This window comes from Onychomys torridus, chromosome 14, assembly GCF_903995425.1.
Source record: "Onychomys torridus chromosome 14, mOncTor1.1, whole genome shotgun sequence".
Taxonomy (NCBI): domain Eukaryota; kingdom Metazoa; phylum Chordata; class Mammalia; order Rodentia; family Cricetidae; genus Onychomys; species Onychomys torridus.
Genome location: NC_050456.1, coordinates 35271764 through 35298227, shown reverse-complemented (window position 1 = coordinate 35298227; position 26464 = coordinate 35271764). Strand labels below are relative to the sequence as shown.

Sequence of the window (26464 nt, the reverse complement as noted above, 5' to 3'; positions counted from 1 at the left end):
AAAAGATGCCTGTGTCAATCCCATATGCTTTTCCTTAAATTAGCTCTTACATCCTGATTACATATTAGTCCTTTGCTTAATTTTCTGTCCAGCTAGGCAATTGCACTGTATAAACGCTAATACACGACCTTCCAAGCGTGTCTACTGTATACTATCACAATAGCTCTGGATTGTTCTTATTTCTGCAGTTTCAGGACTTCTGTGTTCTGCTTTGTTTTCTTACAGACTCACTCAACCAAAGCATGAGGACACATAGGCCCATAGTTTTGAATTTATTCACATATAGTTATTAAAGAAAACAAATTTAAAATAAAGTCTTTTTCTGACTAGTAAGAGGTGAGACTGGCTAGGCAGTGGTGGTGCACCCTTTTAATGCCAGCACTCTGGAGACAGAAGCAGGCAAATAAATCTCTGTGAGTTGAGGCCAGCCTGATCTATATAAGTGAGTTACAGGACAGCCAGGACTACACAGAGAAACCCTGTTTAAAAGAAAGAAAGAAAAAGGAAGGAAGGAAGGAAGGAAGGAAGAAAAAGAAGAAAAGAAAAAACAAACAACAAAAAAAAATGTCAGGGTAATTTCCTTGGCAGAAGGTTCCTTTGAGTTGGACTTTGGCAAACAAGAGTTAGGGAGTAGCTTTATTTGTGGCCAAGGGATACAATTAAGTAGCTTTAAAAATTACTCCATTTTCTTTTTATGAAGGGTTAGAAACTGTCCATAGTCCTTAAAAGACAAATTCAACATTTAAAGTTGACCTTTCATACTACAATCTTTCCAGCAACTATGTAATTAATACATTTAGTCCTGTGGATGTAATCACTTAACTTTATTCTTTTGAAACTCTGAATTGCACAATAATTTATTTAAAAATTAATTGACTAGAAGTTTGCTAAATATTCTGTTACCTCTATTTCTATACTTCCCTATATGTTGTATCACTACTCCAACACTGATTCCCAGAGTCCATAGAGATAATACTAAAACAGATTCTCTTATAGACTTAATTTCTTAATTTTATCTTTTGAGAGGGTCTTGCTCATCTCCTCTTTCTCCTTCTCTCTCTTCCCCACAGTTCTCTTCTCTGAAATTTTCATAGTCAAGGAAACATGAGACTCCTAATTCAAATCCATCTTAACAAAAACCAACCAGTAATTAATGAATGATGAGGAAAAACATTTACCTACTTACCTACTATCTACTAAAAGTATTATTGAATTTGGGCGTCACAGTCTGACCCCTGAGTCAGTTCAGCCACCTGTCCTCTATAAGCCAATGAAGAGAACCAGACAAGAATGAAAATCAGTGAGTTCCAGGACAGGTTCCAAAGCTACACAGAGAAACCCTGTCTAGAAAACCAGAGAGAGAGAGAGACAGAGTCAGAGACAGAGACAGAGACAGAGACAGAGAGACAGAGAGAGAGAACAATTTGTTTAAAAAAGTAGCTTTAATAAGTGGGCTCCCAAAAGTGATTTCAAAAAGTATAAAGAAAAGGTTTTTTGAGATAAAAGTAGCTAAGAAAGTCAAAATCAGAGAAATGTGATTGAATATTTTTAAATATTAATATATTTGAAGTATCATTTTTACTTTACATTTAAGTATTTAGAAGATGAGAATACAACAGATAAGATACATACCTTATAAGCAAAGGAAATATAAAATAATTGAGTACCGTAGGTTAGTTTGTTTATTTCTTTTCTTTTCTTTTCTTTTTTTGAAGAGTATTATGTGTTTATTCATTTTCTGTCATAAGTTTCTTACACAAAACTATCCTAGGTAAAGGACATTTTTTGTTATAAATTCTTTGAATTCTCAAAAACATACTTTGATCATATTCACCACACAACTCCTCCTAGATCCACACCCCACTACCCCACCCACTCAGCTATCTGTTGTCTTTTTTGTTGTGGTTGACTTTGAAAAACCCCTTGAGTACAGTTTGTGCTTCCATTTGCTCTTGGGTAGGTAACGATCCACTAGATCATAGTTAACCTACCAGGGTAGGCACCATTAAAGAAAGCTGACTATCCCAATCTTCCTTTTTTTTTACATTTGTGTTTTAATTTTACACATCAGCCATGGGTTCCCCCTGTCCTCCCCCCTGCCACCACCTTCCCCCCAGCCCCTCCCCTCCATTCCCATGTCCTCTAGGGCCAAGACTCCCCTGGGGATTCATTTAAACCTAGTGGATTCAGTACAGGCAGGTCCAGTCCCCTCCTTCCAGGCTGAGCAAAGTGTCCCTGCATAAGCCCAAGGTTCCAAACAGCCAGCTCATGCACTAAGGACATGTTTGGGTCCCACAGCCTGGGTGCCTCCCAAAGAGTTCAAGCTATTCAATTGTCTCACTTATCCAGAGGGCCTGCTCCAGCTGGGGGCTCCACAGCCTTTGGTTCATAATTCAGGTGCTTCCATTCGTTTGGCTATTTGTCCCTGTGCTTTCTCCAATCTTGGGCTCAACAATTCACACTCTTACAGTCCCTCCTCTTTCTCAACATTTGGACACCTGGAGCTCCACCTGGGGCCTGGCTGAGGATCTCTGCATCCACTTCCATCAGTTATTGGATGAGAGTTCCAGCACGACTATTAGGGTGTGTGGCCATCTGATCACCAGACTAGGTCAGATCAGGCTTTCTCTCCACCATTGCCAGCAGTCTACAGAGAATGTATCATTGTGGATTTCTGGGAACCTCTCCAGCACTCTGCCTATTCCTGTTCTCATGTGGTCATCATTTATCATGGTCTATTATTCCTTGTTCTCCCTTTCTGTTCTTGATCTAGCTGGGATCTCCTGCTCCCCTAAGCTTTCTTTCCCTCGAACCTTGCCCTTCATTACTCCCACTGTCGTCCAGGTAGTTCATGTAGATCTCATCCATTGCTCTGTCATTGGGTGATTCCTTTGTCTTTCTTAGGGTCCTGTTTTCTAGGTAGCCTCCCTGGAGTTGTGTAGCAGTCTAGTCATCTTTGTTTTACATCTAGTATCCTCCTATGAGTGAGTACATACCATGTTTGTCCTTCTGAGTCTGGGTTACCTCACTCAGAATGATTTTTTCTAGATCCATCCATTTGCCTGCAAACCTCATGATGTCATTGTTTTTCTCTGCTGAGTAGTACTCCATTGTGTATATGTACTACATTTTCTTTATCAGTTCTTCAGTTGAAGGGCATCTAGGTTGTTTCCAGGTTCTGGCTATTACAAACAATGCTGCTATGAACATAGCTGAGCAAATGCCCTTGGGGTATGATTGAGCACTCCTTGGGTATATGCCCAAGAGTGCAACAGCTGGGTCTTGGGGGAGATGGATTCCCAATTTTCTAAGGAAGCACCATATTGATATCCAAAGTGGCTGTACAAGCTTGCATTCCCACCAGCAGTGGAGGAGAGTTCCCCTTGCTCCACATCCTCTCGACTATCCCATTCTTAACAGCTATCAATTGCCGCCTAGAAGAGGAACTTCATGCCCACCTCCCCTCTGCATGCTATGATTCTGTCTGGCTTGAGCCTGAATGCTCCACTGTGTCTGAAAAAAAGACTGTTTTCTTGTAGTCACTCACTGTCTCTGGCTCCTACAATCTTTCTCTCCACTCTTACACAATGATGCCTGAACCTTGTGGCGGCAGTGGGAAGGGGAAGAGGGCAGTGGCAGTGGTATAGCATACATGTCCCTTTTAGGGCCAAGCATACTGCAGTCACTCATTCTGTGTCCCATGACTAGATGTGTGTTTCATGGTTAATTTTTATCTACTGCATAAAGAATCATTTCTGATGAGGGTTTAGAAATACACACATCATTGGTGTAATGATATGTCATTAGTAGTCAGTTTAATATTGTGTTTATTTAGCATGATAATTTTTTCAGCACCAGAAATATGACAGAATATAAAAATATTGAAAACCCAATGCATTTTCATGTTAAACTCACAAACAGTAGCATAATTTTATGTTATAGTAGTCAACAATGTATAAACAATAATTGGCAAATAGCTCAATCATCGAACAATGAAAATCTAAATTGAGCAATAAATTTATATTCTTTTCTTTTATAATTCAACATGTCTTGATTTCAGGTATTGTGTGCACAGAAAAGAATATGGTAATTGATGTGTATTTCCCCAGTTAGAATTTAGAAACTATTCATAGTTACTAGCTAATATGTGATATAATTTTGTGTATAATTCAATCATGTCATTTATGAGACATGTTGTTTCCAAAAATAAATGAAGCATATACCCCTTTCCTGACTAAACTATAGCAGGTTTTTTTTTTTGTCTTTCATTTATTGTTATTTTCTTTTAAAGCACAATGTGTCCAAATTCTCCTAGTTTTTCTGACCCTAACCCAAAGACACAAATAAATTTGGAAATTTGAAATGTGAAATGTGAAAAACTTATTATTTTGTAAAAGTTGTTTTGTCACAGTATTTAAAATAGTAATTGAATAGAACAATTTGATTTTTATTATTTGATTTCAATAAGTTGTCCTATGCCCATGTTATATAACTAGTCACTTATAAACTAAAGGCAATATGGCATAAAGAAAGTAGAAATGAGGTTTTTATTCATGTCTGCATTGAAGGATAAAACAATTTTTGATGAAGAAATCATTTTTGTGAGCCTTAAAAGAGAGTTGAAAACTAACTGTGTTTCAGAGAATTTTAAAACCCACTTTCAACATGAAGACATAGCCAATGGCATAACATGCCAGAAAGAGTCCAGATAAGTAAGTTTCTGAATTTGGAGGGTAAGGCCAGCATTTTCCTCTGAGATCAGAAGAAGACAAATCTGAAGGCAAACTTCAGCCAATCGTGAGTGACAGGTACCCACAAAGCACTGAGCTCTTTGGGGAATTGAAATAAACATGCAAGAAAAATGTGGGGATGTGGGAAAGGCTGCTTTTAATGTAATGGAGACTTAAGTACTGGTAAAAGTGTGAGTCAAGCAAACAATGGAAAACTAGAAACAAAATAACAAGATTTTTATTAATTCTTTGATGATTCTATATATTTTGACATTCATCCCCCTTTCTCAACCCCTCTACTTCCCTGTACACTCAACTTCAAGTTATTTTCCTGTTGTTTTAATTTATTATTATTATTATTAATTCATACAGTCCAATTTGTGCTTCCCAACCATTCACATGTAGATTTTCCCTGGAGTGTGGTCCACCAACTAAAAGTCACACCATAAAAGGAAACTGACAGCTTATTCTCTGTGTCCCAGCAGTTGTCAAATGCCAATAACTCCTCTGCTAAGGGTGGGAATTTGTGCCCAATTTCCTCCCTCTGTGCTGAAGTTTGTCTGACCTGAAGTGGTGGCACAGGTCTTGAGCATGCTACCACAATCACTATAAGTTCATTTGTGAAACTTCCCTGTGTATCTGGAAAACAGTTTCTTTGAAATAATCTACCACTTCTAATTCTTAACAATATGCTGCCCCCTCTTCCAGGAAGGTTTTTGATCCTTGAGTGAAGGAGTGTTGATCCGTATATCCCCTTTAGGCACTAACACTTAACAATCTTTTGTTCTGTGTGAGCTGAGTCTTTGAGGGTCTTTGTGTTCATTGCTGTCTGCTGTAAGAAGAAGCTTCTCCAATGAGGGTTGGAAGCTGCATTGAACACAGCAATGAATCATTAGGAATATTTTAGTACTATATTCATTTAGCAGAATAACAGTAGAATGTTCTCCTCTAGGGGCCAAGGCCTATGGAACAACAGATGTTTGGTCCTATAAACAGTCTCAGGTACACATTAATTTTGTGTAGTGAGCTTTCAATCCAATCAGAAAGCGACTGGTTACCCCCAAAACATCCATGTTTCTGTTACAACAACAGACACAGCTTGTCAGAGTGGTCATTATTATAGCTCTCAGATTTCACAGCTGGGTGAGATTGCTTGCCAAACCCAGCATGACTGGGACTGGATCTGACTAGGGGTAGTGAGGTAATGAAAGAACAGTGACACCAAGTAAATGATCAACACAAATAGACAGAAAACCCGGGATGGTTGGTGTATGCATGCTCTAATGTATCCACACCTATTACTGCAACAACTCAGAAGCGCATCTTGTTTATTATGTGCAGTATGTGAGGAGGAGTTATCTAGTCTCAGTAGGTTTGTATGGGAAAGCAGTGTCACTGTGTAAACATCCGGGAGGAGGAAGCTGAAGTTGTTAGTTTTCTGTTTGTTTGTTTGTTTTTTAATATATATTTCAATCATTTGTAAACACTTGTGCTTGGACAGAGGAAGGCTTGCCTTTCTGAACCTGACCCAGGGAAAGGCTTTGCCAGCTTTGGATGGATTATATTCTTTGGTCCTTGAAATAACTGTCTCATATCAAACAATATACATTCACTCAGAACTTCACTTGCTCAGTACTTCACTTACTCCTTACATTTGATGATTACTTTTAATTCCAGTAACATGCAGAGCATCTTCCAGCACTATGAAAGTTAGCCAGTAGGGATGAACTTTCCAGGTGAGTACCAACTTAATTTCTCCACTTTCTATGACTACTCTATGTGGTGTCTTCAGGATCTTACCATCAAGATCAGGATAGCTCTAAGAGCATTGGGAATAGACTGTCATGTTTGGAGGTCTAGGGGAATCATTATGACAAACTCAAGGGAAACAAACTGAGAGGGTGCCAGAACAAGATTAATCCAGGCCTGGACCCATAGCACAGAACATAGACTGAACAGAGAGAGGAAAGAAGAGAAGGATATGGGTATTAATCTGTTAGACTTGGTATGGAACTCACTTTGGGCTCTTATACATGAAGTTGTTTCTCTTTCTGAAGTAGATTAGAATGGTTTTGACATGACTAGCATCCAGCTTGAGCATGCAGCTTTGAGGAGCATAGCATCCGATTCTGAGGGTTAAGGACATGGGGAAGGAAACATGAAGCACTGAAGAGCAAAGCCATCACAGCATTTTAAGCAGGTGTGTTATCTTTCTGCCTTTCTAGCAAACACAAGACAACTTCAAACTGAACTTTACTTAACATATCATGGCAGTACACAGAACTGTTTTTACTTTAAAAAAAACATTTGACCAACATATTTTTACAGTATTTATTATATTTTAATTGAGATCCATGATTAACTACTTCCTATTTGAATAGACCAATGGCTCTACCTTTAACTATTCTGTTTGTATCTTATTTACAAAACTAAAAGGAAATAACAGCAAATTGCAACAAATTGTAGCAAAATTCTGTAAGCATTGGGCAGAAATAAATAGTAAATAATATAAAAAGGATTGAATATCTCAAAATTTCCTTCATAAAATGTATTTTTAAATTGTCCATCAAAATGCACACTTCCTCGTTAAAGTTAGTCTTCCAAATCACTTGTGGAGGAAAATTAACTTGGTCTGTGACTCCTACAAAGTAAGAGAATAGATATATTTACAGACAGAAATTATTGAATTAAGCATGAATACAATTTGGGTTTGTTTTTGCTTCTTGTGATGTCTAAGACATTCAAACTTTGGTTTAGAATTATTTTCCTTCTCTGTCTGAAATGACAAAGACTCTGCCCTGTAAATGCTTCCATTAAATAATTGATACTCACTAAGTGTCAAGTTAATTGAATCAGCAAGCCCATAAACCTTCACCTTCCTATCCTTCCCTCACTGCATTTGATTGAATTCTAGGTGAATTGCAAATAGAAATCAGGGAAAAACAACAGTTGACCCAAATAACATAGAACATTTGATAATTCATCTTTTGTCAATATGGCCTAAAACCACTTATTATTGACATTGTCACAGATTTTTAATAAATGTTTTTCCATAGTGAAGCTCCATTCAAAGGGATATTTTGCCTGTCCTTGTCACTAAGAAATTATTAGCAAGTTTTAAATAACTCTATCAAAAATTTGCATATATAGTTATATAATAAATTGTCCACCTGCATTTTATTACTCTATATGATGTAGAAAGGAGAAATATATCATAAAAACTTAATTCCATGCTGATCTACTCTATTTTCTAAAATATTGGGTTCATAAAATCACATCAGCGCTTGAGTTCTTATTTTATCAAAGAGGCACATTAGAAGACTGAACACAATTAAACATATTTTTCTTTGAGCAGTAGTGTCTACATTTTTCAATCTACTAAGGCATTTTAGTCCATAATATTTCAATTATTAAATATCTTAATTTACACCATAATACAGTACAAAACCTACCCAAACAGTTTAGAAATCACACCAGGGACTTCAGGAAGGTGGTATTTTCAGTAAAGACCTAGTAACTGTTGAACTTCAGATGCCTTCCAACTTTTCTCACCTCCTTCCCTTCTTTCTTCTGTTTGTAAATGAATGTGAAGAAGGTGAACTTGTAGATCTCAATTACAGATTGGTGTTTACCAGGGTCAGCTAGAACGTGACCACTGAAGTCATTCAGCTAACACAAAATTTCACCAGTTTTCTAAGTTTTTCATGGTTACTTTCAAAAAAAAGAATAGTTTGGGTTTTTTGAAGTCTAAAATATAAAGTGAGAAAAACAAGATAAATGGGTTCAGAGAAGTGTCTTGATGCATGTCACATGCTTATCGAACATTAGGGATAGCAAAGAGGACTGTGCCCAACTTTTCATTACTTTCATTTGCCTGTTTTGTTTTGTCTGGGTACTGCATCTTGGACTTGTTAGTCAAAATTTCATGGGTTGCGAACCCTGAGTAGGAAAGACTGCAGAGATTTATTTATGATAAGGGTTATAGAAGAATAAGAGAGTCGTATTTAACATAACAAGTAGATAGGCTGTGTTTAAAAAAAAAATAGTTTTGTTGTTGCTTGCTTTTTTTGTTGTTTGTTTGTTTTGCCTTCTGAAATGGAATGCAATAAAACTGATGTTAGGTCATATTTTATCTAAATTAATTTATAAAATAATTTCAAAAATTATAAGACAAAATTGGACACACACACACACACACAACACACACACACACACACACACACACACACACACACACACACACACACACACACACACATACACACACACACTTTTGTTCTTTCTATGTAGTCCTGGCTGTCCTGGAATTCACTATGTAAATAAGGCTGGTCTTGAAGTCATGGAGATGTGCCTGCCTCTGCCTCTTGAGTACTGGGTTTAAAGATGTGAGGCTCCTCAATCAGCTTTGATTTATACATTTAAATGTTGGGATAGCTACTGTTTAATGTGCTCCCATTCAGAGGGGTGGCTATTTAATCACAACTCTAAACCATTTTAGAGTACCCTTGACAGTGAGATTACACCTGCTTTGCTTGGGAGGCTGTGTCAGCTCGGTCAGATGCCTGCATACAACTGCCTTTTGAGAGGAATAGTTCTGTATTTAACCCACAGGGGAGAGCAAGTGAGTTCCTGCTACTCAGTGTCTTTCAGAGCCTTGTTTCAAAACAGAAACCAGAGGAGGGGAGAATGCAGGATATGTTTTCAACTCTTCTTTTTGCTCAGTGTTTCTCAAGCTGAGCTGTGATTTACAATCTTTGCTGTACCATAAAAACATAGATCACCAAACTTAAATGGAACTTACTTAGAACTATGGAGCATGTAACGTTTATGACTTTTCCTGGAAAAGCTCCAGCCTCCATGTTCAGTTGCCACAGCCTAGCCTATCTGATTCTGCTTTCTCCTTCTCTGAGGAATTTCCCTTGGCCTAATATTTTAGCCTCTGGTAAACACATTTTGATAAATAATCTTCCCAAAGTACTACTTATTTGTTGTTAGAATTAATATTTTAATTGTTTTTTGACTGTGGTATCCTTCTGAGGTCCCCAGAAATGTCTGTATTCCCTTACATAGCTGTTTTGCTTGTACTACATAACTGTAATAACTTTTATAACTAAACTTTCTATTTAGTTTACAAAAATGCTTTACAAAAAAATACTTTCAGCTTATTTCTCTTATAAATGAATGTACAAGAGCTTATTATATCTATTATATTTATTTTATCCATTAATTTCATTTCTGAATTGTTTTCTTATTTTAATATTATCATTGCTTTTTGGGTAATTTTTTATTGTTTGAGAATTCCATACATTCATATATGTTTTGATCAGGCCAATTTCCCATTATATATTCTCCAATTCTTTCTTCCCCTATAATCCTCTACCTCTGTTCTACAATAACTCCTGAGCCTTGATTGGGGGTGTGATATTGATATCCCATTAGAGCAGATCACCCCATAGTCTCTTAGTCTCTGCATGTTGAATAGTTTGGGTGTCAGAGTTCCACCTTGTGGATCAAGCCTCACATTCCATCAGAAGGTTGTTAACACTCTAATACTATAAGTGTCATAAGTGTATCTTTGATGTGTCTTACCAGTTCACTATTGTAGATCACAGGCCCACAGAAGAGTGAGATTGGTGATTATTTTCTCCTTCAACAGTACCCATAACACCTTCCAATACTAAGAAAGCTAGTCAATACGGATGAAAACTCCAGGTCATTACTAGATAGATTTCTCCATGTTCTGTGACAGAAGAAACTAGTGTCCTCATCAACAGGGTCTCATTCAAAGTTCTAGAAGGTGACCAAGAACATCAGCAATAGCATCAGGATTCACTCAGTGTAGTATTGTCATGTTCCATTCGTTAACTAGCATATTTTACAATTTTACGTTTCTTGATGGCTGAATCATATTCCCTTCTCCAAATATACCACATTTTCCTTATTTAGTCATCAATTGATGGGCTTCTGGACCATTTCCATTTTCTGGCTATTAGGAATAGAGCAGTAGTAAGCATAGATTATAAAGTATCTTTGTGTTAGGATGAGGAATCCTTGGTTTATATGCCCAAGGTGGTGGAACTGGATCATGCAATAGGTCTATTTCGATTTTTTTGAGGAACCTCCAAACTAATTTATATGTGATTTTACCAGTTCCACTCAAGAAACTTCCTTTCTCTCCAAAGTGAATGCTTCCTTTCTCTCCAAAATCATACCAGTATTTGCTATCTTTTTTGTTTGTTTGTTTGTTTTTCAAGACAGGGTTTCTCTATGTAGCTTTGTGCCTTTCTTGGAACTCACTTGGTAGCCCAGGCTGGCCTCAAACTCACAGATATCCACCTGGCTCTGCCTCCCGAGTGCTGGGATTAAAGGTGTGCATCACCACCGCCCTGCTGCTGTCTTTTTTTTAATTATTATTTTAGTCATTTTCAGTGGGTATATAAAAGTGTATAGAATACTACTTAAGTGGGAAATTAAGAAAATAGTGTCTGAAGGATGGAGAGATAATTTAGCCATTAAGAGCACTTGCTGTTCCTACAGATGGCTTGGTTTGGTTCCCAACATTCACACAAAACAGCTGTCTGTAACTCCTATTTCAGCTGATCTGGAATGCTTTTCAGACCTCTACAGTCACAAGGCATGCATACAGTATGCTTATGCATACAGACAAAACACTCATATATATATAAAAGAAATCCTAGAAAGAGAGAAATGGGGGGGAAAAAGTCTATAGTCTCTAGATATATTAGTTACCTTTCTGTGTTAAATACCAAAGGCAACTTATAGAAGAAAGATGTTTTGGCTCATGGTTCCAAAGGGTGACTGAATAATGACAAGAAAGCTATAGCATCAGGTGGCCCGTGGAGCTTCAAGCTGAGGTGTCACTTCTCAACAAGACACAGAAGAAACAGGAAGCAAACTGGATGTGGGTGAGGCTATAAAATCTCAAATCCTGCTCCTAGTGATGCATTTTCTCCATCAAGGCTTAATCTCCCTAAACATCACAAATGAGAAGCCTATTCAAATACCTATGTCTATTCAGGACCTTTTTCATTTAAACCACTATACTGGCCCAGCTAAATTCCAACTGATCTTCTGTATTGTTACCATGGAAAATAAGAATGAAACATAAAAAACTACTATGTTAAAACACCATTTATAACTCAGGTCAAAGGAGTGGATCTAAGGAATTAATTCTGAGACACGCTTTGAAACAATGGCCTTATGAATTCTAATTGCTTTGGCCTCAAATTTCATGTAGATCACCAAATAAAGATACCTTTTCACATTGTATGACCTCTAACATAATTTCTCATGTTATGTTATATTTATAGGTAAAACTGGTAGTAAAAGGAGGAGTTTAGGTTCAAGATGTCTAGAAAGCTAATTCTCTCTGGGGTACAAACACACACTCACATATCCATACTTACATAAATGCATGTGTTGAAATATGTCATCCCTTAATGAGACATTTCATATTACTTCCAATACTTTATGTGGTCTGAGATCTCATAGGTTTATGTGTGGCCATATTTTATTTTTTTAGTTAAATGGAATCTGATGTATCATCTTATTTTAAACCACATAAAGTTATAGATATCAATGGTATATTATAGATGATAAATATTAGATGACCCCATATTTGTGGTTCTACCTTTGAAATACCTACAGAATCATTAATTCAGAGCATTGCAAGGTTTTTTTTTCCCTCTAAAATGTTTTTCAAAATGACTGATCATGTGTTTTAATTTGACTAAGAAAAATATTCGACAATAAGATTCTATAAGACTATGAAGTAGTTCACAAAAGGCACCTAACATTTATCATGTTCCTTCACTAATTGGCTTCCACTGTGCATGGAGGATTAATCTATTTACTTGACAAATATTTTATTGAGAAAGTCAGTTTCCTAAACTAATTTTTATTTGCAGTTTTGTGGGGCTTATGTCAGTGTTTGATAATGATTTTTTTCCTCTTGATAATTTTCAAAAGGTCATAAAACATCTTTTTAGCTTAATATGAGAACAACCTTCTAGAGATGTAAAACATTAGCTTTTATGCTTTCACCAAGAGAACAGATTTCAAATCTGTGTGTATAAATTAAGTAAACCTATTGCTGTTTTTATTAACTCATGAAACACCAGATTCTTTACAAATAACTCCAGGATAAGGAATTCCCATATATAGGCTTCATATTCTATCTGAGGTATATATATACATGCACATGTATGTTTGATACATTTTATGAGACAAATGAGCACAAATTGGTTATATACTGTCCTTTTATACAAAATCTTTCATGAAACTTTCCAAGTGTACTCACCATTATAGTGACTAAACTGTACTTCAACACAGGACTATTTCACCTGTAACTCATATTCATATTTTGCCTTTTGCCTTGTAATTGACAGAATTGACCAAACTTGTTGTTAATGCTCAGGTCATGGCCATTGATGGCACAGCTACTTGGAAATGGCTTCTACTGTGTCCCCAGTGAACAAAGTCTTCACAGTTATTTTCCCTGTTGTTTCTTATCATGAACCTACATGGTGTTACAACTCATTTTTTGGAAGTGAGTGTACTCTCAGCAAGATAGAAAGGCAGATAGAAATGGGTTTTTTAAGCCTGAGAGTTCAGCTAAGGCAAAATATTTGGAAAATTAGTTACGTGGAAAAGAGTTTTCTGACACAAAACAAATAGTGGAATTGTGTCCCTGTAATTGCTTAATGTGGGACTTCGGCGTTTCAATTGGATTCTGCTTGGATACACAGCAAACACATCATTCTAAGTAAGTAAAGCAGGAATGGAGAATAGTGCAGGACTCGAACTAGTAAAGGACAGAGCAGAAGGAGACAGAATATGTGGAAGAGGATGATGAAAGGAAGGGAGGGAGGGAGACAGAGAAGAAAGAAAAGGAGTTTAGTCATGTCCTAAAAGTGGTGATATCGTGGTTTAATAGAACATATGTTCTGAAGCCCTGTATTGCACAAAAGCCCACACAGGTGTCTGGAAACAAGCAACTGTAGCACAGAGCTCAGACCTGCAGCTTTACTAAAGCGGCATCTGTTCTGAAAGAGAAATAATGGATGTGAAACAGGTTGTGAAAGTAGATGGTAGGCAGGGGGAACTCACCTTCAGGACAAAGGAAGTAGAAATGGAACCGGTGTCAGAACGAAATTAAAGGTCAGGACAAATTGTCCCTGGCACTTGTGTGGGAGAGACTAAACTCCCTGGAACGTGTCCTCTCTAACAGTCGTTATGAGTAAAGCTCTATTATGATGGCAACCAAGCCATGGGAAAGAGCTTCAAAGCGTGTGGTTTGTTATGTTCTAACACTAGGCTAGGGAAAGAGAGTAAATAAAGAGCTCCAGGAGATAGAGAACTTGAGGGAAAGCTTTCTGTGTTATTTTGAGTAGTAGATTTGTTTGTCTGTTTCTTTAAATTGGTGAGACACTAATTTAAACATTGTTTGAGAGACATTGTTGTAAGGGGTTTTACTTAAAAATTGAGAGTCTAATTAAGTTAATGGTGTTGTATGTGGACCTGGACTTGAATTCATGAGCACAATTCAAAGAGTCAGCCCTAGAAGATAGAATATCCTTGGAGCCTGTGGGGGAGGAGGGACAGAAGTAAATGTTTGAACTTACAGAGAAAAAAGTCTTGTAAGAAAATAAGGGAATTTGCTGCTTTGTAGAAGCAACTGTTTGGACGGTGAGAAGTTTTCCAAATTCACATGAGGTTATCACACCTTGGAATACCTTCAAATAACTGGGTATCTTCTAAACACCTTAACTCTCAGATACTGCCAAGTGCAGGAGAATTCTCTAATCCTTAGATAAGTTTAGATTATTGTAGTTGGAGAGCTTCTCTCCAGGTGCCACCACGCCCCCACAGTACCATAACCCACGTATAAAATAATCATTCAGACACTTATATTACTTATAAACTGTATGGCCGTGGCAGGCTTCTTGTTATCTACTTCTTCTATCTTAAATTAACCCATTTCTATTAATCCATACTTTGCCACACGGCTCATGGCTTATCATTACCTTACATTTTGCTTGTCATTGAGGCGGCTGGCTGTATCTCTCTGCCCCAGCCTTCACTTTCCAGAATTCTCCTCCTCCTTGTCCTGCCTACCCTATCCTTTCTGCCTGGCTACTGGCCAATCAGCACTTTATTTATTTTACCCAATCAGAGCAACACATTTAACATACAGAACATCCCACAGCAGATTATCCTTATTTTAATATTTTCCTTTCGTAATAGTAATTATCCTCAGTCCCTGCCTTTGTATAATCACTCATCCACCCTTTGCCTCTGATTTATATGTTTGGCACCAAGAATACTGATAGAGATGTGAGCACTCAAGAAACAGTGAGTAGAAAGTAGTTGACATGTACTACTTGTTTATTTTATTTCCACGAACTCAGGACTTCATGGATCAATGTCATACTTTACTATCTCTGCCAATTCTAGTTTAAGCAACATCTCCAACCAGGTGCCACCATTATCAGCAGCATGAACAACTTTCCTAGATAATTTTCATGGATTATGACTTGCACTCTTCCTACAGTATGAAACAAGGCACTGTTTTGGGGTTTCTCCTTGAATGAAAATTAAGTCTGAACCACTCCCCTCCTGGACAATATTTATTTGTCTGGCATTTTAAGTAGCTCCAATAATTAAATAGATAATCAGCCCTGAGATTTTCAGTCTTGATCAAGATTGTGACCAAAAACAAATTGTAAATTATCTTCAAATGACCACACAACCTTATTACTATTTGGTGAAAAGTAACTAGAAATAAAAGCTGTGCCTCAACCTCAAGTTTTGGCTATCAACAAAGAAAATATTAGACATTATTAATAGTTCTATGTTCAGTTTAGACTACTTTAAGATTGATATTTCTAGAAGCTATTTCTTGATACTATTTCATGTGTTATCATCTAGAGAGTATATTCTTGGGGGCCTTGAGGAGCAAAAAATATATACATTCTGGATACAGGTTTCTTTGTTTGCTTTTTTCTTTTTTTTCCACATTAAACAAGGAATCACCTTTTAGCCTTGGTTTGCCTAGAACTTGCCGTGTAGACTAGGGTGGCCTCAAATCACAGAGATCTGCCTATTACTGCCTCTCAAGTGCTGGGATTAAAAGTGTGCACCACCATGTTCTGGGCACTTTTTCAGCACATGCCTTAACAACCTGATAATCTTTCTGAGCATGGTGATGTCCTGCCTCTTTTTCCAGAGGCCCTTGAGGTTTTAAAGAATGGCAGCTAACTGTTTGCTAAGGCAGAGATTCTCAAACAGCAAAATATCAAAATCATGAAAAATTCACCAAGATATCTGTTCTGAAGAATGATCTAAATATCTTCAACAAGATGCCTAGTAATATTGCTACCTCTGCTACTGATGCTGGCCCACATTTGAGAACCATTACTCTGAAATATAGACATCATTACTTTGTTTGCTTAAAGTAGCAGTAATTTACTATGTGACTGACAATAGAATCTAATCGCCTAATCTTTGTGAGAATGAATCCTTATCAACTCTTCCAACACAAGTCATTGATTTCAGGATTTATAAGTTACTAAGAAAAGACATACTTAACAGCACTCTAAATAATGAAAATATTTGATTTATCATGGAGCATTTGTAAAAACATTTCTTCTTGACGTTCTCACAGTTTTCAGACTGTGAAGTTTATATAGAGAGAGATGCAAAAATACTTTAATTGGTACATATTAATTGCACATAGTAATTTCATATAATGTTTTTATCATATTTTCCTATCTTGAATTGTTCCTAGATCCTCTTTGTCTATTTACTCACTTTAATTTATTTTTATCCTCTCTCCCCCTCTAAAGAGCAAGAAATACACAGAAAACCACAAAAGAATATCAATATTAATAAGGTCAGGTAATACCAATAAAAATGCCCAAACAATGCAAACTAAGATAAAAATTCTACAAAAACACCAATGAATTAGTATTGTATTGATCAACTACTCCTAATTATGGGGCCTGGCCTAGAGTATGGATAATATACCCAGTGCAACGCCATTAAAGAAAATTGATTTTTTTCTTTGTTAGTATGTATCAACTGCAAATAACTTCTTGGTTATGTGTGGGAGCCGTATTAACTTCCGCCTCTCAGTTCTGTATTGCTGCTATGAGGACCAGCCTTCAGCAACTCAGAGACTGAAGGGGATCCATGGAGTCAGCAAACTAATCACTCACTTGACATTTTTAATCTGAGGGAGTAAAAAATTCTCTGGGGCTGGCAAAGGAGGCTAAACTTAACTCTGTGGGGGTGGCCAAAACTGGAAAAAAAATATACCTTCAGGGTCTCTCTATCATTTTCTCTCTCATCTATTTTGTTCTTACTTCTATCAAGATGTATCCTTTCTGTCTATCATTAGTCTTTCCTTTACAACTTATATACCCTAACAAAATCTTTCAAGCGTTATGAAAATGACAATGTGGTTACATCCTATTTTTTTTAAGTGAGTGATTACAATGAATACAAGTAAAAAACACCAAGTTTTCCATATCTCTTATATGATTAAACATTTTATGTATTACGGATGAAAAGCAAGTTGTCCCAAGAACCCACATAGATTCATACCTAAACAATTTCTTTTTTTAATTATTATTATATTTGTGTTTTAATTTTATACATCAGCCATGGGTTCCCCTGTCCTCCCCTCTCCTGCCCCTAACCCCACCTTCCCCCCAGCACCTCCCCTCTATTCCCATCTCCTACAGGGCCAAGACTTCCCTGGGGATTCATTTAAACCTGGTGGATTCAGTACAGGCAGGTCCAGTCCCCTCCTTCCAGGCTGAACAAAGTGTCCATGTGTAAGCCCAAGGATCCAAACAGCCAGCTCATGCACTAAGGACAAGTCCTGGTCCCACAACCTGGATGCCTCCCAAGCAGTTCAAGCTAATCAATTGTCTCACTTATCCAGAGGGCCTGCTCCAGCTAGGGGCTCCATAGCCTTTGGTTCATAATTCATGTGCTTCCATTCGTTTGGCTATTTGTCCCTGTGCTTTTTCCAATCTTGGACTCAGCAATTCACTCTCTTACAGTCCCTCCTCTTTCTCGACATTTGGACACCTGGAGCTCCACCTGGGGCCTGGCTGAGGATCTCTGCATCTACTTCCATCAGTTATTGGATGAGAGTTCCAGCACGACTGTTAGGGTGTGTGGCCATCTGATCACCAGACTAGGTCAGATCAGGCTTTCTCTCCACCATTGCCAGTAGTCTACAGAGGATGTATCATTGTGGATTTAAGGGGACCTCTCCAGCACTTTGCCTATTCCTGTTCTCATGTGGTCTTCATTTACCATGGTCTGTTATTCCTTGTTCTCCCTTTCTGTTTTTGATCCAGCTGGGATCTCCTGCTCCCCTAAGCTTTCTTTCCCTCAAATCTTGCCCTTAATTACTCCCACTGTCGTCCAGGTTGTTCATGTAGATCTCATCCATTGCTCTGTCATTGAGTGATCCCTGTGTCTTTCCTAATGTCCCGTTTTCTAGGTAGCCTCCCTGGAGTTGTGTAGCAGTCTAGTCATCTTTGTTTTACATCTAGTATCCTCCTATGAGTGAGTACATACCATGTTTGTCCTTCTGAGTCTGGGTTACCTCACTCAGAATGATTTTTTCTAGATCCATCCATTTGCCTGCAAACCTCATGATGTCATTGTTTTTCTCTGCTGAGTAGTACTCCATTGTGTATATGTACCATATTTTCTTTATCCATTCTTCAGTTGAAGGGCATCTAGGTTGTTTCCAGGTTCTGGCTATTACAAACAATGCTGATATGAACATAACTGAGCAAATGCCCTTGTGGTCATACCTAAACAATTTCTTATAGATTTAGAAAGTGTAAGCAAGCAAGATATTTTTCTCGACCAGTTCTTTTTTACTGGCAGGCTGCATTTTGCAGTTACAAAGAATTGGCCAATCACTTTATTATTTATCTCAAAAGGTAATCTTATAAGAAATCTTTAAAGAATCACAAATCTAAACCTTTACATATAAAAAGCAACCAATCAGCTTTATTTTAAAGCCTCAGGGTGCATACCCACTCATCAACAGTTTTTTATATCAGGGGGCTGAGGGCAGAAATGAGTATAAGAAATTGATTATCACCCTGGATCACCAACCCATCCAAAGAAGAAAGATATGTTGTAGTTAGAGTTTTCCTGCCTGGCCCAGTCAGGACAAATCTCTCTTACCCGCCAGTCCCACAGTTGCTCAGACCCAACCAAGAAAGCACACAGAAACTTACATTGTTTAGAAACTGTATGGCCGTGGCAGGCTGCTTGTTATCTACCTTTTCTATCTTAAATTAACCCATTTCTGTTAGTCTATACTTTGCCACATGGCTTGTGGCTTACCAGTGTCTTTACATGTTGCTTTTCATGGCAGCAGTTGGCGGTGTCTCTCCAGCCTTCTATATCCCAGAATTCTCTACTCTCTTGTCCCGCCTATACTTCCTGCCTGGCCACTGGCCAATCAGAACTTTATTTACACAGAGCGATATCCACAGCACTTCCCCTTTTCTTTTTTTTTTTTTTTAAAGGAAGGTTTTAACTTTTACATAGTACAATTACGTATAACAAAACAATTATCAAGCAGGATGTAACCCAAAGGGTACTCAGAGGAATGAAATCTGGCAGATGGATGTGTTTCACTTTGCAGAATTTGGAAAATTGAAATATGTACACCATACTATTCATACTTATTCAGGATTTCAATGGGCAACTGCTTTGAGTTCTGAAAAAGCTGATTCTGTAATCACTCATTTGCTAGAAGTTATGGCCATCATGGGTATACCTGCACAAATTAAAACTGACAATGCTCCAGCATATGTCTCTATTAAAATGAAACAGTTTTTTGCTTATTATAATATAAAGCATATTACAGGTATACCACATAATCCTACAGGCCAAGCAGTTATAGAAAGATCCAACAGAACTCTAAAGGACATGATAAATAAACAAAAAGGGGTAACAAAAACCCCCAGAAATAGACTGCACAATGCTCTACTAACTTTGAATTTTCTCAATGCTAATGAGAAAGGAACAACAGCTGCAGAGAGACATTGGTTAATAGAAAAAACAACAGAATTAAATCAGCCTATATACTTCAAGGATGTGCTGACCTCAGAATGGAAACCAGGGCATGTGTTACGTTGGGGACGAGGTTTTGCTTTTGTTTCTGCAGGAGAAGATAAGCTGTGGGTACCATCAAAACTGATAAAGGTTCGATTTGAACAAGAGAGACCTCTTAATTAGAAGAGGTGATAGTTCATCAACCAACATGACACTAATGGAATTCAGGTGTTTCTGGTACATGGACTGCTCTCACCAAATGTGAGGTCAAACTGTTGACCTTGTATACATCTTAGTTCACAAAAGAGTCTGTCAGATACGCTAAGCCTGTAGGCTGAAGATGATGCCCCAACACTGTGGAGAAACCTCAGGTGACTGTCCAGGCAGCTGGCTGTTTCTGTCAACTCACATTTTTTTTTTTTTTGAAGCTGCTTGCATGTACTTCTTGTTTTTATTTTTTATTAGGTAGTATTATTTCCTTCTTGGGTCTCTGAGGGAGTTGAAGATCAGTTAGTTATAGTTATAATTATGTTTGTTAAGGATTTCAGAAAAACTCACTAAGAGCTGTAAGTGTATAAATTTGAAAGACGTTATAAGACAGTTCCGTTAGCTATATAAGTTAGGATAAAAAGTGAATCAGGTACATTCTGGACTTACCAAAATAGGATAGATAATGGAATTATTTTCTCTGAATTTGTCAATTACAAATGGACTAGACATTGTTTAGGTATTTATTGTTTGTATATATGGTATATATAGTTATTGTACTTTTGTATATAGTTTTTCTTATATTAGTTATAACTTTTTCCTTTTTTTCTTTTTATTAAAATAGAAAAGGGGAAATATAGTGATATTTTATTTGTATTGAAATGTGATTTTATTTGTATGTCAATAAAGTTGCCTTGAGGTCAGAGCAAGCCAGAGCAGAAACCGAGCAGTAGTGGGGCACGCCCTTAATCCCAGCACTTGGGAGGCAGAGCTAGGCGGATCTCTGTGTGTTCAAGGACACAGCAAGCATAGCAGACACACGCCTTTAATTTCAATACCAACCATAGAAGACCTGGAGGTCTGTACAAACAGGCAGTGACGAGGAGGTCATGTGGCTGGGTTACAACCAATGAGGGAGGAGAACAGAAAGTCTTTAAATAGACAGGACGCACAGAAGTAGGTCTCTTGCGGAGAGGAGGAACCGCAGAAGCAGTGAAGGGTAAGGTTTTCTGCTTTGGCTCTGACCTCCTGGTTTTTAACTCTGCAACTGGCTCTGTGTTTCTTATTTAACAAGCAGGATACATCTACAATATGTCACCCAGAAATAGCCAGGCTGTCATTGTTCTTATTTCTTGCAATGAGTCCTTCACACTCAACTATGTGTCTTTCTAATCTTTAGACTGTTTCTCAAGGTTTTTTTCACCATAAAGCTATTAACAAAAACAATTTAACCTAACCTTAAGTCATATTTAAAGCTCTGTTCTAGCTATGATGAGCACCAAAACCCATGTACACATCTCTTAATATTAAATTTAAAAGAACTTGAGCTAGTTTGGCTTTTAGGGCTCAATTGTTTTTCTTAATCACTAACCTAAGCCACAGTCTATATGGTTCCTCAAGAGAAACTCATGAATCTCAGCTTTGTGACATTTCCTTGTTCTTATTTCCTATCCTCTGCAGCTTCTGCTTCATCATGGTTTAGGACAGCACCATATATATTGCTTTTACCTGTATTAGATTTCACACTAATCTAACCTCAATCATAATTCCTTACTATATTTATTAAAAACCCTCAACCATCAAATTTCTATTTAAACTAACACTGTTATCGTATAAAATCATTGCTTCAGTTAAACAGGACAGCTTAAGAGGAAATCATCTTCATAATAATCCACAGGTAAAAATGCCCAGTAGAATGGGATATGTCTGTGAGATAATCACACATATTAAAGGTAGTGGGGAATCTCCCCATATCCATTCACACCTTGCCATATACCAAAGAAAAGTTGTAGCGTCAAACATGAAAAGGCATAGCAGCAGCAAGAGACATTCTGCAGATTCACTGAGATTCACCTATCAGTGTTTTGCTTCCTGTTGGTCTGACCTCCCAAACCTCAAATTTCACCTGTTGCTCCTTTTACATGGCCACCAGCAGTGCTGTGATCCCCTCTGAATTGAACCTGTGCAGGCTGTTTGCATGCTGCCACATTCTCTGTGAGTCTACATGTGCATCAGTGTGTTGGTATTTTGTTCCCCAAAATATTGTGCACCCTAATAAATTTATCTGGGGTCAGAGACAGAACAGCCACAATATTAAACATAGAAGATAGGCAGTGGTAGCACACATCTTCAGTCCTAGCATTCCAGAGGCAGAAATCCATCTGATCAAGGATACAGTCAGACTGGTGACTCATACTTTTAATCTCAAAAGTGAACCTTTAATCCCAGGCTGTGATGGCAGAAAGCAGAAAGGTATATAAGGTGTGAAGACCAGAAACTAGAAGCATTTGGCTGGTTAAGCTTTTAGGCTTTGGAGCAGCAGTTCAGCTGAGAGGCATCCAGTCTGAGGAAACAGAATCAGCTGAGGAACTGTCAAGGGGAGGAAGCTGTGGCTTGTTCTGCTTCTCTGATCTTCCAGCATTCACTCCAATAACTTGCCTCAGGTTTGATTTTATTAATAAGACCTGTTAAGATTCCTGCTACACATCAGTCTTGTTGTGTCTGGAGGTCATCCTTAAGGTCATCCATCACCCCCGGCATTTAAAATCTTCCAGCTTCCTCTTCTGAATGGAGAGGGCTTAGAGGAAGATATCCCATTTAGGACTGAATGTGTCAAAGTCTCTCACCCTCTGCATATTTTCCAGTTGTGGTTCTCCTTCTTAATTCCAATCTGCTGCAAGAAGAAGCATTTTTGATGATACCTGAGCAAAGCAATTATCTATGCATATAGCAGTGTGTCATTAATCACTATTTCTATGTTTATTTAACAGAATAATTTATTAGGCTTTCCCAAAGGCTTATTACCTATCAATTCTCAGGTTCTTGGTCATCAAATAATAGCTGGTTACTTCCACAGTATTTGAGCCACTATTACATCACTATTATCTTATAGGCAAGTAACTGTTGTAGGTCATAGTGATTATAACTGGGAGACGTTGATGATTTCATACAGTAGAATGCTAAGTACAGACCAAAACCTAAAACACTAGTCAGTAGAGGTGAAGTTTCTAGTTACGCATCCTTGCTACTTCTCATTGATGACACATGTAAGTGTTATCTTTAGCAGTAGGGCCTCACCATCAGGTTATGGAGAGTAACCAATAGACTTGACAATAATTTGTGATGTTTGTAGGTTTCCATGGGGCCATTTCAGCCAATAACTCAATATGATATAACCCATTCCTGGAGATGTCTAGTTGGGATATCGTCTCTCCTATTATTTGGTGGTTCCATTTATATTTAGGAAGCTTCTACAGTAATAGGTTTGGATACAGTTTTCAAATGACTCTTTACTTTTCATCTCCCTCTCTACTTCTCAGGTCTAGTCCTATAATTTCTTAAAGCACATATTTTGACACAATCCCTAAAGAATAGTATCAGCAATATGCTACAATATATACCAATACTATCAACAACTGCCTTTTAAGATTAGTTTCATAAAAAGTAAATTCATATTTACTTCCCCATTGCTTAAGAAAACACAGTTTTTGGATTTATGTTAGCTTGAACCAGTCTGAACTTGAACTATACACATTTGCTTCCTAGGTAAAACTGGTGCTATTTGTTCACCTTGATTAACAGATTCACTGCTAGTGCTGATATGGAAAAAAAATAGGATATCTTTTGAGATTGATGGAGGTTTTTCCTCCATCATATGGACTTTGATTCAGCTATTAGTGTACCAGGCACTCACAGTCACACAAAACTTCTACTGCAGTGAAATCATGGATTTTAGGGAATTTAAATAATGAGCTTTGTGGACCACAGAAGCATGAGACTGGAGGAATTTTGTTACAGAATCAACGGTAATAGTCAAGAAAGCATATGAAGCTCCTGTGTAGCAGGTTGGATCCCCTGAAATGGGATAGAACCAGACAGCTAGTCTAAGAGTCAAGAGTCTGTTTGTTTGTTTGGTTGTTTGTTTGGTTGGTTAGTTGGTTTTTCTTTTATAGGATTCATGGCAGAAATTGGGATGAGACATGGCAGAGGAAGAGGTAGTCAGTTTAGTTGACCCAATTTCAGGGTGTCCAATGATTTCTCTCAGTTTCAGTCATGTCCTCACAATATAGGCTCCAGGCAGAGGTGCTTCTGTAGAAAACAGAAAGAAGTCAGACCTCCTTCTAGGATCCCTGATGGAAAGAACTTTTGGCTTAAACACTTCTTGCACATCTGGCCTTAGGCTAAGACAAAATTGATCATGTATCTGATGACATTTTAGCTTGTAGCTAAGGGAAAACTTCAGTGTCGTAGCTCCTATCTTTAACCTATTTGGCCAGTATCTACTTTTCTCTTCCTATTATGACTCTGAATTATCTCACTTGCCATGATTTCCTCAGTGAAAAGGAAGAACAATCCTACAATTGTATTGCTATAATCTTCTTTAAAGTTTTCAGAATAAGGATTTTGTGTTCTATAAAAAGAAAATATTGTGCATGTTTAGTAATATATGTGTTGAGCACTGCATTTAGCTCATTCTATAGTTTCTTTATCCCTCATTTTGGCAGTCCTTCCCAATGTTAGTAGTCAACAAATGCAAATATCTATTCTGTGGTATAGTATCAGAAACTCAAGAGCAATAGAGCATTAAATAATAACAAAGTATATGAGTTTGAAAAAGCATAATAGGAGAAAATTAACCTTTTAAACTCTCAAATATTCTTTATACTCATGATTTTCCATCATTGAATCACTTACATTGCATATGAGTGTGTGTGCATTGCAATCATAAGAATTTTCTTGGTATTTAAAACATTCTCATAATGAATTTCCTAACTTCATCCTATTTCTTCCACTCTGACATTTCACAGGCCTTGATTTAGTAGCAAATAAATAAAGTTACATTTAATAATTGCAAATGTAAGATTTCATTAATAATACCATGATGAAGGACAGATATAGAACTCAATGACAATGAAGCAAAAGTGCTGAAAAATTTAAATGGTAAGGTAGCAGATAGAGAATTAGAGCGAAGATTGTTGCATATTATTACTAAGCCATCATTCTTTGCCTCTTTTCTCTTTCAAACTTAGGGCTCAACTCCACACAGATACTGGGAAATAAGGCCGGGAACCTATAGTCAGAAAGAAAAACCATCAAACAAACCTTAGTCATCCTCAGGAAGGGTTCTGTGGCATTGACTAAGTGGCCCTAATATTTCATCTAATTACCAAGTAGTAGATAATATAATTTCCACCAATTCCTAAACAAAAGAGGTATTTTATGTTTATTTACTTAGTACATTGAGGTTATTCTTGTTTTGTTTACAATGCTAAATGAAACAATAGGTTTAAATTATTTAAACCTATTTCCTTTTACTGAGATGGTTATAAATATGATTGCAACAATTTTTATCATCTTAGGAAATGAAATAAAACAAACAGTAATTCCATGTTACTGAAACCTAGGTACCAAACACAACATAGAATATTAAGAAAAATCTGTGCAGCTTTCAATTGTGTCAAAATAATTCAGAAAAAAAGTTTCCAGGGTTGGGAATTAAGCTCAGTGGCAAGCACAAGGCCCTGGGTTCGATCCTCAGCTACAAAAAAAAAAAAAAAAAAAAAAAAAAAAAGCTCTCCCTTCAACAAGACTTGCTTTGCATTTACTGTTTGAAAATCTGAATGATGAGGGAGCTTGACATGGCAATTGTGAGGCAAATGAGCAAAATCTACTTGTTTAGAGTTTTTTTAATTTCAAATTTTATTTTTTAATACGGATATTTGTGTTTCAATTTTACATGTCAGCCATGGGTTCCCCTGTCCTCCCCTCTCCTGCCCCTGCCTTCACCCCAGCTCCTCCTCCCCCATTCCATCTCCTCCAGGGCAAAGACTCCCCTGGGGATTCAGCTCAACCTGGTAGATTCAGTCCAGGCAAGTCCAGTTTTTATTTCTTTATATTGTAATGTTTAATTTTTATTTATTCTTCTCTCATACAATACATCCTGACCCCAGCCTCCCCTCCTTCCATTCCTCTCAGTTCCCCTACCCATAGGCCCCTCTTCCCCATATCCACTGATACTCTATTTCCCTTCATAGAAAGAGCAGGCCTCCCAGGGATATCAACCAAAAACAGCGTAACAAGTTGCAACAAGCCTAGGCACAAACCCTCATATCAAGTCTTGACAAGGTAACTCAGGAGGAGGAAAAGGGTCCCAAGAGCAGGCAAATGAGTCAGAAAACAACCCACTTGCACTGTTAGAAGTCCAGCAATGAAACTCAACGAGGCAGAGTGGAGTAGAGGTACAATGAGCCCTAAGGAGCTCTAACTTGTTTGTCTTCTTAAGTTTTATTCTGACAATGAAGAAATGTGAAATGAAAGATATAAACAATACAAAATTGTGAAAGAACTAAAAAAAAAATGTCATTGTGTTAACCATTAAAAGTCCAGTGCTAGCCTTGGAGGCTTTA

At 37.4% G+C, this 26464-nt stretch overlaps 1 protein-coding gene across 3 annotated transcripts in view; it reads left to right on the top strand.

The window, feature by feature from the left end:
- The window catches only part of Mdga2 (MAM domain containing glycosylphosphatidylinositol anchor 2), an 818335-nt gene that overhangs the window by 547939 nt on the left and 243932 nt on the right, over nt 1–26464 (top strand). The gene's annotated exons all lie outside the window — the stretch shown is intronic.